General features: G+C 42.4%; 1 long non-coding RNA gene across 5 annotated transcripts in view; it reads left to right on the forward strand.

The window, feature by feature from the left end:
* LOC144770046 (uncharacterized) overlaps positions 1–19,020 on the forward strand; it is a 630,720-nt gene that overhangs the window by 606,746 nt on the left and 4,954 nt on the right. Inside the window, exon 5 of one of the 5 annotated variants that reach the window (XR_013598781.1) lies at positions 3,117–3,158. The exons of the other annotated variants lie outside the window; for them this stretch is intronic. This is a non-coding gene — a long non-coding RNA (uncharacterized LOC144770046). The remainder of the gene's footprint in view (positions 1–3,116; positions 3,159–19,020) is intronic. 5 annotated transcript variants of the gene reach the window in all.

Consider the following 19,020-nt stretch of genomic DNA (forward strand, 5'->3'; position numbering starts at 1 on the left):
GGCAGCGTTATTAAACCGTGGATAAGGCACGTTGCCAAAAAACCCGCAATCCTCTGCTGATGATGTCACTGAGCATGTCATGAATGATGTAATATGTGACATCATCAGCAGTGGATTACGGGTAATAGTATCTCTAGTTTACTCCCCTATAGCTGTCTTTCTTTTAACATAAGTGTCTGTTTCCTTCCCTTATACTTACTGTTTTTGGTTCGCTTCTAGTTCGCGTACCGGCGAGCGAACTGGGAAGCGAACTAAGAGAAATAGAGGTTGGCACAGTTCCAAATATTGTACCAATTTTTTAATAACGGGGAGGTAGTTCTGAAAAGAACTTTTTTTTTTATTGTTTTTGTTGTTTTATATTTTTTTTATTATTTTTCGGAACATTTTTTTACTTTTTTTGAATTTTTCTGAGGTTTTATATTTTTTTGGGTTTTTCTTGGAGGGGGCAATGAAAACGATTCATTGTAAAGGGCTCAACAGGAGCAACAAAACAAAAAAAGAAGTATTTATTATTTTGGGCGTTTCGTACAAACTTGCATATGATAGTCAATAGCTCTGTTGATCAGAGTGATGCTTTTTTCTCCGTAGGAAATGAATCCATCGCAAAATACGCAGGTGTGTTTTACTTCACCAAATTTCATTTGTATATTTGGCACCATCTCCCTGCCCTCTGGTCCCGTTACTTCCGGTACAACAGATCTTCTGGCCATAATAGGGAGATTATCTAGGTCGTTCCGAAACTGTGCAGCACTGTAGTTGTTAGGATGCCACCTAGTCATATGGCGATGCATTGTGTAGTTTCCGAAACTGTATTTTTTCTCGGTTCCTCTGGACAGTCTATCTTGACATATAAGGCAAGTTACGTATCTTGCATTTACTTTTTTCTGACCTTTGGGAATTTTAAAAAATTGCCAAATGAAGTTTTCTTTCCGGTGAGACGTCTTGGGCTGCTCAGGCAAAAACTGCCTCTCTTCGTGCTCGTCGTCCTGTTCCTCTTCTTCCTCTTCTTGTTGAATTATAACTTGAGCAGGTGGTCCACTCTTCCTTGGATGTGGTGGAGGTGGTGGGGAAGCACCAGCTGAAGCTACTAAAGAAGCCATTGCTCAGTGATCACAAAGGGTCTTTCTCTCACAATGATGAAAGTCAGAGTGAGGAAAGAAGGAGGGATTTTCATCATTTGGGAAAAACAAGAGTTCTCAACCAATCAAAAGTGTTCATTTTAGATTATATGACCTAGTCTTACATCATTAGGAAACCAAAAGTGAAATGAACCAATGAAAAGTGTTATTACCAAGTCACATGACTTGCTGTGTTTACGTTAAGCGCTTTGCAGGGCCTCACGGTTTGCTTCCAGAAACCTGCGCTTTGCGACTCGCTTCGCGTACCAGTTCGCTAACGTAGCACGTCATATGACGTATCACGCGACAACGTGGAACGTCATGCGGACGGGAGGCGTCACGATGTTGTTTTCTAACGCGGCACTTGCGGTAAAGAAACGTTTACCGGCTCGCGGTCTATTTCGCGGCATCAAGGTCAGCTAACGGGAAGCTTCCCGATTCGCGAAGCGGGAACGTAGAAAAAAAAATATTAAAAAAAAAAATTATTCATAAACATATAAAATATATTTTTGGATTTAAAGAAGAATACATTTTACAGCTACAGATATTAGCTGTTAAAAAACCAATGAAATTCACAGAAAAAACCATAGGTTATAGACCATATATAGTTAGGAATTAGCATTTACAAAACCTTGAAAATTCACTGAAAAAACCATAGGTTATAGACCATATATAGTTAGGAATTAGCATTTAGAAAACCTTATTTTACTCACACAAAACCATTGAAATTCCATATATAGTTAGTTGCACTAACTATATATCGCGCACCCGCAATCCACTGCTGATGATGTCACATATTACATCATTCATGACATGGTCAGTGACATCACTGATGACATCACTGATGACATCTCAAATGACATCACTGATGATATCTCATTTGACATCAATGGTCACATCAATGATGATATCATTAATGTGACAATACAATGCATCTCCTCACACTTTAATATAACCTCTGTTACACCCAGTGTTAAATACAGAGTATAATTTTTGAAACCATTGACACACCAATACTAGTTACTACATACGCACTCACTGATTCCTACGTCTACACACACATTCACTCATTCACCCATACAATCATTCATACATACAATCACTCATCTTTACAACACTATCATATGCACTCATACACCTATACAGACACTCACACTCTGCCACTCATCCATGGAGTTACTCACACACCTAGTCAGTCCTGTAAAGAATCAATCACAGTTCCATTTTCTAATCTACACAGTTAAACATAGAGTACCTTACATTTTCAAACATATACTAACACATACTTACTCTCTTATAGAATCACTGATACAAGTACACATTGATCTGCACAGAGTCACACACCTCCCAGCCAGCCATACACACACTCAGTCTCCCATACAAATACTTGTGCAACCAATCAATAACCCATATAGCTACTTATATAGCTACTGATCAACACATGCAGCAGCTTGCACAACAACAGACATGCTGATGCACACTTTCAGACAGTTTAGTCACTAACCCGTGCATTTAGTAAGACGCATTTAATCACTCACTCATACAGTCAATCACGCACCTACTAAAACCTTCATTCAGACACTTATACATCCACTCATTCTTCAATATGTAAAACATATTTAAACTTTACAGAAACACATAATCACTGGATGTTGTCATCAGTGATGTCATTTGAGATGTCATCAGTGATGTCATCAGTGATGTCATCAGTGATGTCACTGACCATGTCATGAATGATGTAATATGTGACATCATCAGCAGTGGATTGCGGGTGCGCGATATATAGTTAGTGCAACTAACTATATATGGAATTTCAATGGTTTTGTGTGAGTAAAATAAGGTTTTCTAAATGCTAATTCCTAACTATATATGGTCTATAACCTATGGTTTTTTCAGTGAATTTTCAAGGTTTTGTAAATGCTAATTCCTAACTATATATGGTCTATAACCTATGGTTTTTTCTGTGAATATATATATATATTGCTTTTAATCTTCTAGCCCTCTGGTTCCCCTCCGGCAGAAGTCACGGCACAGCAGCAGGTAAGCTTTCAACAGTTCTTTATTGTTCCTTACACACCATGTGCATAATTACGTGCAAAATAGGATGTATATATATATACACACAAAGAGGTTAAAGTGACAATATAGTTAGAAATGATAAAAAGATATGGTTTGGTTTTTAAAAAAACGTAAAAATTCATTGAAAAGAACAAAAGTTAAAGTAATGCTACAATTAGGTGCCCGCCTTACACTTCATATGACCTCATATATTACAGCACTCATGACATGTTCTATGATATCACTTATGACATGTTGATTACATCTAAAATTACATCATTGATTACATTCATGATGGCATCATCCAATGAGTGTGTTAGTTTGTTTTACAGATTACATACTGATGCATAGGTACTGTATTACATTTTTACCTAATTTTGTACATCCTGTGCCCAGCTGATGGGTGTAAGTGTTTACAAAACAGATGTGCTCTTAATGCATTATAGGTGTATGGAGGTATTGAGCATGTTATGAATGTTTGCATTGAAGAGTAACCCTGTGTGCAGGTGACAGTCAAGAACTTGTGTCCAGCTTGTTTCACACAGGTTTTTAGGCTCTGCAGAATTGTTTTTCAAGAGGGCAAAGTTTCTACATACAGAATACTAAATATTGTGAGCAGCTTTGTGCTATTAGACAGAAACGTCTCAGTGTAACAGTTTCTACTTAACATAAAAGACTTACACTTTTTAGACATGTACTGTATTACTGTTTTACCTAATTTTGTACATCCTGTGCCCATCTAATGGGTGTAAGTGTTTACAAAACAGATGTGCTCTTAATGCATTATAGGTGTGTGGAGGTATTGAGCACGTTATGAATTTTTGCATTGAAGAGTAACCCTGTGTGCAGGTGCCGGTCAAGAACTTGTGTCCAGCATGTTTCACACAGGTTTTTAGGCTCTGCAGAATTGTTTTTCAAGAGGGCAAGGTTTCTACATACAGAATACTAAATATTGTAAGCAGCTTTGTGTTATTAGACAGAAACGTCTCAGTGTAACAGTTTCTACTTAACATAAAAGACTTACACTTTTTAGACATGTACTGTATTACTGTTTTACCTAATTTTGTACATCCTGTGCCCATCTAATGGGTGTAAGTGTTTACAAAACAGATGTGCTCTTAATGCATTATAGGTGTGTGGAGGTATTGAGCACGTTATGAATTTTTGCATTGAAGAGTAACCCTGTGTGCAGGTGCCGGTCAAGAACTTGTGTCCAGCATGTTTCACACAGGTTTTTAGGCTCTGCAGAATTGTTTTTCAAGAGGGCAAGGTTTCTACATACAGAATACTAAATATTGTAAGCAGCTTTGTGTTATTAGACAGAAACGTCTCAGTGTAACAGTTTCTACTTAACATAAAAGACTTACACTTTTTAGACATGCTTGTTTTGCTTTAGAAGATAGGGTATCTGTAAGCTTTTAACCACAGTATGAAGGCTGTAGGTAGTATAATTCTTAGTACCTTCAGATGTTGCTTATTTTAATCTAATAGTGTCTTTTTTGCCATGTGTTGCAAAGAGCTCACTGTTCTTATTAGACACTTTTTAATACTCTGTACTGTATTTCACATGAGAGTTTGACTGTGCACAAACAGCTTGAATATGAGTACACTCTCTCCATAGAGTGAATACAGTTTACAATACCCACCTTTCCACTCATATCACCTTCATTTATAAATGTAGGTTCCGTGACTGTCAGAGGTTTGCTACAGACTAATGCTGTCCGTAGTATTTTTGGAACAGATGTTCAGTATTTTTAAGAACTTTGCTTTCTCTGAGACGGTTTCCCATTTATCCGTGGTTTATTGTTATAGTGGACTATGCTATGCGTAACGTGTATTCTATAGGGTCAGTGTGGCACATAACCCATGCTTTCTATTCCTAAGGGAGCTGTTTCTGTGATGGCATTAATAATGCCTCATATTCTTCTGAGCGATTTTGTTCCATGTAATACTGGTTTGACTATTCCCAGTAAGCTGGATTGCTGCGAGGTCAAGACAAGGGTGTTTGGAAACTAGGTTTGCATAAAGTCCAGCAAGGTATATGGTCAAGCTAATAAAAGTGACTATGGGGCTGGAGCCATATATTGGCAGCCATGTTAAAGTAGTTGGGAGAATCCTAAATCAATCTGGGTATTTAGTTGATAGGAGATGATGATCTATTGTAGTCTATGGTAGGCATGTGAGGTGATCACTTCAATATTATTGAAGTTTTTAGATTGTCAAACTACCCCCAATAAAGAAATGGCTGTGGTATCTGAACCTATGCAGTCTATGGTAGTCATGTGAGGTAAGCGCTCCAGTATTTTCTGGTATAGTATACGTGGCAGGCTATCCTATATAAGGTAAATGGCCATGGTATCTGAAACTAGGTGGTAGGGACCTCCAATAGCTGCCATGTTATTTACTCATTAAAAATTCTCATGATCACCCCAGGAGACTGTGGTGGTAAAGATGTTTTGCTCAAGAAATGAAGTGTGGAATGGCGGGACTCTAGCCCTCTTAAATCATGGTGTTCTCCCCACCTTGGTATCTGGCTCTGAGTTCATAGAGAAGTGTCCATGTAGTTATAAATGTTAGAATCAAGCCACAGGATAGCATTACTTAGTCCATTTATATGGCTCTTCAGACAGAACACCCACCTCTGTTCTTTCATGAATATCAACCGCTGTTCCTAGTGGTCATTTGCCTCTAGTATTGTCCATCTAATGTCATCTGGAGCATGGTTGATGTTTGCAAAGTGTGTGGACATCTTTGTTGTGATGCTCTTACACCGGATGTTGCTGCGGTGACTGCGCATGGAACTGTGAGTATAATATTGATCATGGAGGAGAAAGTGGCACATGTGTACGCAATCAGTGAAATTATGCATTGGCCACCTCCGCCTTTGATATTATTCCTTCACAGAAACTGCTTTGAGGTCCCCTGCCTTGACCCAAGGCACATTATGGCCTATGACTAGGGGTAAGAAATACAAATGTCACCAGGAAGTCAGTAATGACAATGCATTTTTATCTGTAATAATAACAATATATTTTGTGAGTTCCTCTTTGTGTAGTCTCTATGTAATATTTTTTAATAACTCTTGCTGTTACACTGTGATTTCAAGAGTGCTTTAAGCACTGGTGCCACTCACCAGTAGAAAAGCTAAAGTAGAGCTCGGGAAAAACACACCATGGCACTGCATGATACGATGATATGCAGAGACCATACGTGCATCATATGTGCTGTCCATGATAAAACATTGATTGTTTGGATATTTCAAGTCCTTACCCTATATCTTTCTTCTTTCCTCCAGGTTAATTTATGGATTTGTACTGGGGTGAGCATGAGATTGATACCTAGGTTCTACTGTATCACTACCAGGGATTGGGTATAACAAGCCTCTAGATACCCACCCTAATTCAGGGGTAGGGAACATATTTACTGGTCCTGAAGAAAAGCTAGGGATCCAGTACTGGACCAACATGTCGACCTGAATAGTGAAACCTCCATAGTTTACTACAACACAATCACTGAGTAGCGGCATATCATAAACTTGTGCACACTACCACATCTTAGTTTTTAACCTTAGCGAAGGGTCTCTGAATAAAATGTGATCTCCTTTTGGTAATTTTAAGATCACACTCTCCACCTTACACATTATACCCCACACACCAACATGCATCATCACGGCTGATACCAGAATAGATTTCTGACAAGGAGCCCTCTTGCAAGGCCTGTGGAACATTGCAGTGCCGGCCCCATGAGGAGCAAAACGCCCAGTGATGAAGCATGACACCCACAAGGGTGTGTGAGGGCTGCCCTTCCAAATAAGGAAGATCCCCTGGAACCATATATTCCAATCACACCTTTTCTTTAACGTTTTCTGTACCCTCTCCGCATAGGAACATGTACCCACACTTATTAGACATGCTGAAAGGATTGCAACATTGCTGTGACTGACTGTTCTCAGGAACTGCATCTCTGCTTTGCTGAGCTGCTCTGCTGCCTGCTGATTTCTGCCCTGCTGAAGACAAGGACTGGACCCTCTCACTTAAACCCAGAGTAACTCCAAGGACTAGCTGGCTTTCCTCCAGTTTCTGAAGTCTCAGGGACACAAAAGTCTTCCTGCAATCCTGCTGGTGCTGCAGGACTCTGCAATCTGTGATTCCTACCCTTGCCCGAGGTGCACCCTCCAGTCCTGGGCCTCAGAAGTGGGAACTACAGCGGATTTCTGCAAAAACCGAAACATCGCCTCAATTGCGTGAGAATTTCTGCTGCAGTGCCACTTTAATATCAGTTTAGAGGCTGTTCGACAAAGAAGAATCCACAACCTGCGCTGCTCGATGACGACGCAAAGGCAGCTTGATGACGAAGCTTTGCATTCACTTCAAGGGAGCTGGATGATGACGCTGGACCCTCTCTGTATGGCTCGATGAAGACGCAGTAGACTCTTGACATAGACAAAAGCTCCATCCAAGGTATTTCTTCAGCTGGACCTGCCTGGGTCCTGTAGCCAGCTTGCCCTCCATCGTGGTTGGGCTGAACTTTGACTTCGCACTGGTTCCTTGTGAACTAAAGTAACATTTTGATGGCTAGTGACTTCTAAGCACTATTTTTGATTTATTCTTTTAAAATTCCTATCAGAACGTTTACTTATCGGATGTTTGTCATTTTGGTCTTGTTTTACTCAGATAAATATTCTTTATGCTTCTTACCCTGTGTGGAATCTTTTTGTGGCGTTTTCATTGAGTTACTTTTATTTAAGTGTTACACAAACACTTCATACATTGGCTTTTAAGTTAAGCCTGACCTCTTGGTGCCAAGCTACCATGGGGTGAGCACAGGTTAATTTATTGTGTGTATCTGACATTCCCTGACTATAGTTATGGTCCCTACATGGACAGGGTGCAAACCTCTGCCAACTGGAGACCCCATTTCAAACAGGTCCCCAGAGCCAAGCCCGGTGGCCAACCACACGCTGTACATGCCCGAAGGGTTGGCTGCCTTTAAGTTGGCTGGCCAGAAGGCCTCTCTGCCGGCCAAGTCTTGTGTCCAGCCCCCCAGGGTGCATGGCCAGAGGTCAGCATGGGTTTGGCTGCATGCAGGGGTTTGCTGCACAGGCTAAGTCCTGTGGCCAACCCCCTGCTGTGCACAACCAAAGGCCCTGTGCAGTGTGGGGTTGACGCCTTTACAGGTTTGGCCACAGAGCCTGACTGTAGGCTAGGCCTTGCGGTCAACCACCACTGCACACAGACAGAGGCCATAGGCAGCATGGGACTGGCTGTATGCAGGGTGTGGACTGCAGGGCCTGGCCAGAGCTAGTCCCTGCAGTACCTTATAGCGGGCGCATCCTTGCCCATTGAGGCTTCATCTGGAAACTGCGCATGCGTGGGAGCCTGCACATGAGCAGTCCTGGCGAGGAATGCGCATGCGCAAGCTCCCGTGCATGTGCAGTTTCCAGATGAAGCCGCGGTGGGCAAGGATGCAGCCGCAATAAAGTAAGTTTTATTTAAATTTCATTTTAAGCTTTTATATATAATATAATAAGGTGGGCGGGAGGCGGGTGGGAGACAGGCAGCGGGCGGGCGGGCGCCGCGTAACGGAAATATGCGGAGAGGCACGGAGATTGTTTTAATCTCCGTGCCTCTCCGCGAAAGTCCCTTACGCGACTTCAGCCCACCCCTAATAGAGACATGGATATGCTTTTGAATCTGTGGAGTGAACAACACCTGCTGTATCTGATTTGCACGGTCCTTCTAAAATGTTCTGTGAACTGGTGACCTACTGGTTCCACTGGGTTGCTACACACACTCAGGTAAGAGTGAATAGGGGAGAAGGGTGATAAAGAAACAGAACATTTGTTTTAAAGTGGAGGAGTTATGACACAATTTAAGTAATGTTAAATTTTAATTCCCAAGTCAGGACTATGTAATAAACTGTTGTGCAGTATTAAAAATTTTGAAAATGGAAGCTAAATATAGGTTTGATGATCGTGCAAATATCATGAACATGCAGACAGGAATCTTTTTTTGAAAGAGAGGGAAAGCGTTTAACAGATGCTAACCATTCACAAATGGAGATAGAGTAGTCTAACATGAAAGACATGATTTCATTTGCTGCTTTTATCATGATCATTGAGTGGAAAGTTGAATAGGCTGCCATCTTGTACCTGCTTTGTATGAGAGTGGTGTACCATTCCTGCGCTTACGTTTTACAAAAACCTAACAGTGTCAACACTATTCAAAAATAACTAAAACAACAATATTATCTACTAACTCAATTCACTGTTATGTACATAACTTTTTTATTATTTAAAAAATTGACTTAAGAAAAGAAGATGTATATGGGAGTTTGATAAAAAAAAGAGTATCACAGTGATATAAAAAATATATAAGATGAACTTTATCTGGCAGAGGGTATGTATTTAAGATGTTAGTACCAAATGTTCTGGGAAGTAAGAGGAATATGAATCAGTGCCCCTTTATTCCATTGAGTACATTATAGAAAAACAGCAGCATATATACAATGAGGAATGTATTTAAAACTAGAAATGTTTTAAATGTCTAAGAATTATATGCAGAATAGATATATCTATGTTATTGGCATTCTGGGAACAGTAATACTTTTAGTAACATTACTAAACAGGATTAGTGTAGTCACAAATAAAAGATAAGAAAATGTGCTGCACATGTATATGAATTATAAAGTAGTGATACTTGTTAGGTATATATTAGGATGTGTTTTTCAATGTGGTTTTTAAATTATATCACCGGTTTGCATATGTTTTGATGGTGAGATATGGTTTTTCTGGTTGCAGATAGTTATAGGTGCGATGTGACTCTCGAGTTTACTTAAAGATGTAGAGAACTATATATTTTTGGAAAGATAACCTGAAGGTGTATATCTAGCAGAAAATCACATATATGTTTACATGGTGATCTAAGTTCATTAATTCTGTTGAAAATGTCATGTATATGGTGAGGGTGGTGTATTTCTTTAAACACGCTGTGTTTAAAACTGAGGAGAGTTAGCAGTGCATAATGTCTGTTGAGAGTGCTTGTGCTAGCTTCACTTGGTGTGCAACCTCTCTTTGAAAAATGCTGAATATAATGTTTTTGTCAAACTTGTTCTTATTGAGTTTTACAAAGCATCATACAACAAGTATGGCAGTACATCTTATATGTGCGTTCGGATAACGCTTTCAGTCATCTATTACCCTGTACAGATTCTATCGAGTAATCCGCAACATTTCTCACGCAGTTCTTTCTTCATGTACTAACTGCAAATCCACATTGCTGAATGATACAACAAATAAAGAGGATAACAATAACATAAACATACCCTCTGTATCTTCAGTCCATTCTTCCTACCTAATCCCTCCCCCCTCCTCAGCTCCTTTTCTAGTGGGACCAAGGTCTAGTTCTCTCTTTTTAGAGCTGTGAGTAGGGGAATATGAGGTCGAGCTCTAATAAGAAAAGCGAGAGCGAATAAGTCATAGTGGGGTAATAAGAACAACTTGGGGTGTGTGGGGTCTCGAGGGACTGGAGTATCTGGCCTTGTCTTGAGGTGGTTTCATACGTATGTTCATGGTGGGTTAGATTAAAACTGGAACAGGTGGAGAGCCCTGATTCTTGTGGGGCAGGTGGTTAATGGGAGACCGCTGGATAAATATTTGACTAGGGGGCCCTAAGCAAATTCAAAGTTTTTAAATTCGTCTCTGTAAATATTGCTCAGCCTTGCATGCCATTGAGTTATGGCTGGGGCTTATTATTTTTCCATGCAGCAGCTACCACTATTTTGGCTACTCACAGGCAGAACCATATAATGTCCTGGTCGGCTCTGGTTAGGTGTTTCAGGGATGGGTCCCTCAGGTCCAACAGTGTGAATTCTAGGGAGTCAGGTATGGGGTAACCAATATCTCTTTGACTTGAGCCAACATTTCTGACCAATAAGGAAGAATTGAAGGGCAGTCCCACCATATATGTCGGAAATCGCCCAGTAGGCCACAGCCCGTCCAATAAAGGTCTGAAGTATAGGGGAATATTTTCTTCAGTTTTTCCGGGAACATATACTAGTCAAATATTATTTTGTAGTGGGCTTCGTGTTGACTGAGAGAGTGACAGTCATCTTTTATATCCTTCCAGAGGTCTTTCCACTGAGTGTCCATGATATCTTGGCCAAGTATGCGTTCCCAGAATTCCAGGAAGCGGGGACGCCTAGACGGAAGTGTGTGCAGTAATAGGGAGTATATGAAGGAGATTGCCCCTTTCACTGTGTTGGCACCTTTCACATAGTGCTCCAAGGGTGTGAGTTCTCTGGTTGCCCCTTCTCTAATCTCAGGTTGGAGGACCCAGTGGCATAAGTGAAGGTAACAAAAGTGTTCTGTGTTAGGTAGGTAGAATTCCCTTTGACAGTTTGCAAATGTTAAAGTATCCGAGTTGTAGAATATGTTTGCTAGAGTAAGGCAGCCTCCCTCCCGCCATGCGTTGAAGGGACCTGGCTGTAGTGCCGATGGAAAAGCAGGGTTGTAATGGATGGGTGTGAATGGTGAGGGGAATGTGGTCGACGGGGTAGGTTTTAGTATTTCGTCCCATACTTTAAGCATCGTCCTAGTGGGTTTGCTAATGTATGCATTCTCCGGGCGAGCTCCCTTTGGTTTCCAGAGAAAGTCCCATATCACTCTGCCCGCAATTGCTCGGTCCATATGTAGCCAGTGTTTATCTGACCCATGTTGGGACCATTCTACCAGCACTCAAAATTGGGCTGCTTTGTAGTAGAGGTTCAGATATGGCATCGTCAGGCATCCCTCATTGGTAGGCTTCCTGACGAGATGAAACAACAGTCTTGGGGGCACATTATCAAGGGGGTTTATCTCCGCTTTTTTGGCTTTAAAAGCCAAGAAAGCAGAGATAAAATTATCTCCCTATTACCTAGCTGTCGCTAACACCAGTTAGCGACAGCTAGTAGGAGATAGCGACCATCTTGGGCCCCACTTTGCATGTCAGTGATATTTATCACTAATGACATGCAAAGTGGGCGTGCCAAGATGTTAGCGACTGGAAACAGTCGCTAACATCGCTATCTCCTATTACCAACTTATGGAGATATTCGCGCTAAGCGCGAATATCTCCAAAAGCTAACACCTGCCCTGAGCAGTTCTTAGCCATGTTATCCAATGGGAGGTGGATAACATGGCTAAGAGCATTAGCTCGGTAATGCATGAATATCGCTGACTTTTCAGCGATATTCATGCATTGCGGCCGATTTTTATCGCGTTTGCGATAAACCTTGGTAAAAATCGCCGCAGCTCAGCGGTAAATTTTTGTCTCTAACCAAGCAATAGCGATAATTATCGCTATTGCTTGGTAATATGCCCCTTGGTCTCTTATTCTGCCAAATAAATGTCTGTAGGAGTATCTGGGCCTCATGTAAACAATTTCTTTCAATTGCTATGGGCAGACTTTGAAATAGGTGGAGGAATTTTGGCAAGACCACCATTTTAACTGCATGTATTCTGCCTAACCAGGAGAGGTAGAGGGGCACCCATCTTTTAAGATCCCTTCGCAGATTGCCCAGGAGTGTTGGCTAGTTAGCTGCAAATAAACCAGACATCTTTGGAGTTAGTTTTATTCCCTGATATGTTGTCTTTCTTGGCCCACTGAAAGGAAGTTGCTGCCACTAATTTCATCATCTCCGCTTCTGGTAGCGTTAAGTTAAGGAGAAAGGTTTATGAAGGTTGTTGCAGAATCCTGCTATGATCTCAAAGCTTTCCAGCTTGTCATGTATATTCATAATGGATTGAAGTGGATCTGCAATGTTTAGTAAGATATCATCTGCAAACAATGATATTTCGTGTTCGTCAGGGCCAAATGGAATTGCCTTAACCCCTCTATTGTCTCTAAGTCAGCCAGCTAATGGTTCAATGCTAAGGGCAAAAAGGAGTGGGGATAGGGGGCGGCCCTGCCTTGTTCCCCGTTCCAAGAGGAAGGAGTCGGAAGCCATGCTGTTGACTAGCACTCTAGCACTGGGAGTCACAAAGATAGCTTTGATCATATTGATAAATATTTCACAGAAGCCGAATCTTTGTAGTGTCTGAAAGAAAACTCCAATTAACCTGATCGAATGCCTCCTTGGCATCTAAGCCGAGAAGGACTGCAGGGATCTGTCACTTATTAATTTTTTCTATGAGATGTATCACGCTGCGGACATTATCATGTGTCTGCCGTCCCTTAATAAATCCCGATTGATCTGGGTGGATCCAGCCTGGCATCAAGTTTTCTAGGTGAGTAGCTAAACTTTTAAATATAGTTTAACGTCTAGATTAAGAAGTGCTATGGGAAGGTACGACCCACAGTGTTATGTTATGTTATGTTATGTTATGTTAATAACATTTGTATAGCGCACAGCTGCCCCAGCCAAGGGGCGTCCCGGCGCTTCTGGCAAGGTCATCAAACACAACACATCAGAACAGTGGGCAAGGCACACAAAAAAGAATTTTTAAGAGGGGTGAGGGAATAAATGTGTTTTAATGGCCTTCCAAAACCTCAACAGCTCATCAATTTCTCGAATGCGGGAAGGTAAAGAATTCCACAGCTTAGCCGCCAGAATTCGAAAAGAGCGACCTCCCGCTCTGCTCAGTCTGAAGCAAGGGATAACAGACAAGTTTTGGCCCAGAGATCTCAAAGCACGCGAAGGAACATAAAAATTCTAAAGATTGTCAAGAATCGGCGGGGAGGCCATGCTGAGAATTTTGAATGACAAACAGAGGGTCTTAAAATAGATCCTCTGTAAAACCGGGAGCCAATGGAGCGAGCGGATGGTGCTCTCAGCAGAGCAGAACCTCGGAAGCCCCACGAGGGCTCTGTCTGCAGCATTCTGCAGCCATGCCGTTGACTATCACTCTAGTACTGGGAGTCACAAAGATAGCTTTGATCATATTGATAAATATTTCACAGAAGCTGAATTTTTGTAGTGTCTGAAAGAAAACTCCAATTAACCTGATTGAATGCCTCCTTGGCATCTAAGCCGAGAAGGACTGCAGGGATCTGTCACTTATTCATTTTTTCTATGAGATGTATCACTCTGCGGACATTATCATGGGTCTGCCGTCCCTTAATAAATCCCGATTGATCTGGGTGGATCCAGCCTGGCATCAAGTTTTCTAGGTGAGTAGCTAAACTTTTAAATATAGTTTAGCGTCTAGATTAAGAAGTGCTATGGGAAGGTACGACCCACAGTGCTTTTGGTCTTTCCCAGGTTTGTGAATAACAGTAAAAAAGGGCTTCACTTATGGTGTGGGTTGTTTGTGTGGTATTTGCTATGTGATTAAAAAGGGCCGTTAGCTGGGGGATTCGTTCTGTACTAAAGGTTTTGTAGAATTGTGTTGTCAGACCATCAGGCCTGGGAGATTTATGTAATTTCAGAGACCCGGTCGCTTTTTGTACTTCTTCCTCCATGATCGCTTCCCCTAATTATGTATTCTGATGTTGTGTAACCTGCGGGAACTCCACTGTGTCTAAATAAGTGAATTGTGTCTGAAGATTTAGTGGGTCAGCTGTGTACAATGTGTTATAAAAGTTCCTGAAAGCTCTTGCTTTATCCGAGTCGTCATGTGTCAATGAACCTGAGGGTGTTTGAATGTCCCCAAAGAAGTCTTTTTCTCTCTGTATTTGCAATTGGCGTGCCAGATGCGCTCCCACTTTATTGTCTTGTGCGCATGAGGTCTGCTTGAGTCTAAGCAGTGTTAGTTCTGCTCTGTTAGAGTAAATCGCGTTGAGTTTCCCCTTTAGGGCTGTGACCTTTCTTTGTGTTTTCAAGGTAGGCTTGGCTTTGTGTGTTTGTTCTAGTGTTTTCAAATCCCCTCCAAGTTGTCTCTTTCTGTTGTTCTTTCCTTGGTGAGCTCTGCCATTAGTGTAATGCATTGGCCCCTAATAACGGCCTTGAAAGTGACCCAGTTGTTCGATGGGGAATTGTCTTGAGGATCATTTAGTTGAAAGTACTCCTTAATTAAGGAGCGTAGGGCATCGCGTAGCACTTTGTCTCGTGTTACCGCGTTGGGGAAAAACCATTGTGTAAACTTTGGTTTAGGGCTGCGCCACTCTAGGACCACACCGCCACTGGGGCATGATTGGAGATAATGATGGTGTGTATGCTTGCTTCCGGTACTAATTTATTAATGGATTGGCTCGTGAATATGTAGTCGAGTCTTGGGTAAGTATGCTGGATGTGTGAGAAGTATGTAAAATCTTAATCTTCTGGGTGTGCTTCTCTCCAGCAATCTCTGAGACCTAGGTTGTAAATAGCTTGTTTCAGATTCTTAGGAAAGCTACCTGTGTGGGCCCTATGTGGGTGGGTGCTGTCCTTCCCGGATTGCCATGTCAGGTTAAAATCTCCCATCTACACAATATCGCCCTCTGTAAAGCCCTCCAGGAAGGTCAATGTATTATGGATGAAAGTTGCTTGATTTGTGTTTGGTACATATGTTCCAGCAAAAGTACATAAGCGTCCCGCTATACAGCCTTTTACTAGTACCACCCTCACTTCCTTGTCAGTTTTATAGTCTATTGGTTGGAATTTGAGGGAGGAATGAAAGAGGAGGGCCACTCCATTGTCTTTGGTATTGGTGGAGGATTTAAAAACTAAGGGGAATGCTTTGTGTTTGATTCTGTGGTTCTCTGACCATTTAAGATGGGTCTCTTGGAGGGCTAACAAATCATAATGCTGGTTGGTTAAATACTTCCAAATCTTTTGAAAATCACGTTCCATGTCAGTGTAGTGATTACCATCTTGACTCTACGTACTGTTTTGCTATATCATATTTACCCTCCTTCACCTGTGACTCTCTCCTTGCCACCCCGCCCCAGTGCCACCTCCCTCCTCCACCCCCCCCTAAGTCCTGCAACTGACCATGACCATCGCGCATGTCCCCATTGAGTATCATTAACATTGCTCTTACCTGTTACCCCGCACTTAACATAAAGAAAGGGAAAAAAAGGAAACAAGAAAACATGTAGACATGTAAAAGAAAAGCCTAGCATCATTCTTGGATAGCAAGATCGATGGAACAGTCTGTCCCTCATTTAAGCCACCATTACGTTGTCAGAATAGTGTTTGAGGCGGGTTGGACCATGGCCCTTCGTCCAGGTCCACCCAGTAAACTTGAATTCAAAGACTAGTTCTACTTTGCTGTTTGGAAATTTGCAAAAGTTTTGCCCCAATACAGTGCTTTTAACCAGCCTCTGAGTCTTCAATTACATATCTTAGACTAGATTTTTAGTTGATGATGTATAATGGAGTTACATTTTCTGACTATTAGGAACCATTTCGGTTGTCGCTGTTTTTATTGCTGTCTACCAAGCGATTTCTGAGTATGGGCCGATCTTTCTCTTGGTGTCTAGTCTCTCACTGTATCTCAGCTGAGCCAGGTTTCTTCTGTGTTTTGGGGAGGCGGCGAGTCTGCCAATGGCCTTCCTTCCCCATTCCCCATGAGGGACCCGCTTGTTGCCCCTCGCCCCCTGCCTCCGCAGTAGTCTTCATTGCTGGTAAGCCCAGCACCTTGAAGGCTTCTTTGACTTCGGTCATGTGGTGCGTTTTGTTATGGTATTCAAACCCTACACTAAAAGGATAAGTCGATTGGTATCTGATGTTGTCCCGTATGAGTTTTTTCATGACTGGTCTGAGTTGTTGATGTCAGGCCAGGGTAGCTCGTGCTATGTCCTGGAACAATTTGCATGAAAGACTATTGCCGCCTGTAGAATGGCCTCTTTGGTCTTGAATTAGTGTAGTTTTGCCAAAATGTCACAAGGCCTGCGAGTCTCTCCTGGATTGGGTCTTCCCACTCTATGGACTCCCCATTGCTTCAGAGAACAGGCCAATAACAAAGGCCTCTAGGTTTGGCCCCTCCGCTCCCTCTTCCAGATTATGAATCCATATGTTTTCCCTTCTTGACCTGTTTTCGAGGTCTTGGCTCTTTAGTAGCACAGCTTGTAGTTGAGTTTGGAGATGTCAGCTGTTCTGTTTTCTGTTCCAAGCTGGTAGTTGTAGCCTCTACGTTCAGCACTCTGGCCCCCACTGAGTCGGCATCCTGCTGCAAGCTGCTGAGTCTACCACTGAGATCAGCCCTGAGTGAGTCCATTGATTTCACCCTATCCACCATCAGCTCCTCTCGCAGCACTTGCTTGAATTCCCTAAGTAAAGTTAGGAGATCCTCCTTAGAGAGCGCTATGTTGCGTTCCTCGGGCGCCCACGCCTGCGCTTCTTTGGTGGCTGCTGGGGCAAAATAAGAGGAGACTCTGTTTTTTGCTGTTTTTCTCGGCGGCATAGTGGAGCCCTGTATCAGCAATGGTTCCTTTAGTGTCTAGTTTCTTGCCACCTAGAGTGGTGGAAGGGTTTAAATTTTGTTTTAAAAAAGTGAGGTCACTCTGGGATCTGTTTAGGAATCTAATCTCTCCCCGTGCAATATGACTCTTCACCCTTGAGGCTAAAGCACTCTGATGCCTCTGTCCACTTCGCAATAGCACTATCCAAGGTCTCTAGCTTTAGTACCTTGTTGGCGTTGTCCTACGTATTGTGCGCTGCTTTCGGTGGCCAGTGGTATGATTGCAGAGATATCTTCATTTGTTCGTATTACCTGCTGTGGTACATTAGTCACTTTTCACAAGGTCTCAGCATGGGCTTTATCAAATCATCAAGACCTCTTGTTTTGCTCACTCTCTGGGTCTCATTAGGGCAAATCAGGGCCAGGATCATGAGCGGGTGCCGAAGGCAGGGCCACGGAGTTTCTGCAGGGAACATTGCTGGAGCATATTGCTTCGGGCTTCCACAGTGGGTTTGGTTGCAACGGTCCGAGACTCCACAAAGGCTCACTCGCTGGAAGCACTATTTTTATGTCAGGGGCAGGGAACCGGCCGCCTCCAATCATTCGCGTCTCACAATTCACGCCTTCCACTCATCGGCACCACCCCCAGTGGCAACAGTCTTAATGGGGGTGCTCCATGGGGTGTCAGTGTCCCAGGCAACAATGTTGCTGCATGCCTGCCTCGTTCATCAATTTCCACCCTCGCCGCAGATTACATCCCGACCTTGGCCCAGCTCCCCTCTGCCCTCGCGGAGTCCAGCACCATCAGCTGTCAGCTTCCTCCTTCTGACCCGCTCCGAATTAAATGCCTCATTCCCGCCGGGTCAAGAGGTAAGAATCTTCAATCTTTTTGAAGTCTTGTCTTTACAATCCTGCCTTAATGGGGCCTCAGCGACGGAGCCGTCGTGGGTTACGACCAAACGGCTATCTTGGTTGGCCATGCCCCCTCCGAATATAATGTTTTAAAGAAACAAGAAATATTTGAGAAATTATGTAGGTATGCCATTTAGAAAAGGTTTTGTGCTTTGAAAAAGTGAGAATTGTTTTCAGTTTTAGGAAAATTACTGATTCATTTGCACGCTGAGTAACAGAGCAATATATGATCCTAGAGAGCCATGTATCCAATGATATATCAAGTGTGATATCTAGACTTCACTCACATATAGCTCAGCAGAAATGGACATATACATTAAAACAGGTAGTTTGATACTGACATAAGACAACTATTACATATCTAATAGCAATGGAGGTACTTTCACAGTCAGCCAGGCACTATTCAGGCACTCATCCAATCACCTAGCCACTACTCAGATGGTCATTGAATCACTCATGCACTATCCATGCACTTATTCAATCACCCAAGCACTACCCTTGCATTCATCCAATCACTCATGCACTAACAATTCACTTATATAATCACTAAGGCTGTACCTAAGGCGTCATTCAAATACCCAGGCACAACCCATGCACTCACCCAAACACCCACTTATAACCCATGCACTCATC

This window comes from Lissotriton helveticus, chromosome 1_1 (genome assembly GCF_964261635.1).
Source record: "Lissotriton helveticus chromosome 1_1, aLisHel1.1, whole genome shotgun sequence".
NCBI classification, from domain to species: Eukaryota; Metazoa; Chordata; class Amphibia; order Caudata; family Salamandridae; genus Lissotriton; species Lissotriton helveticus.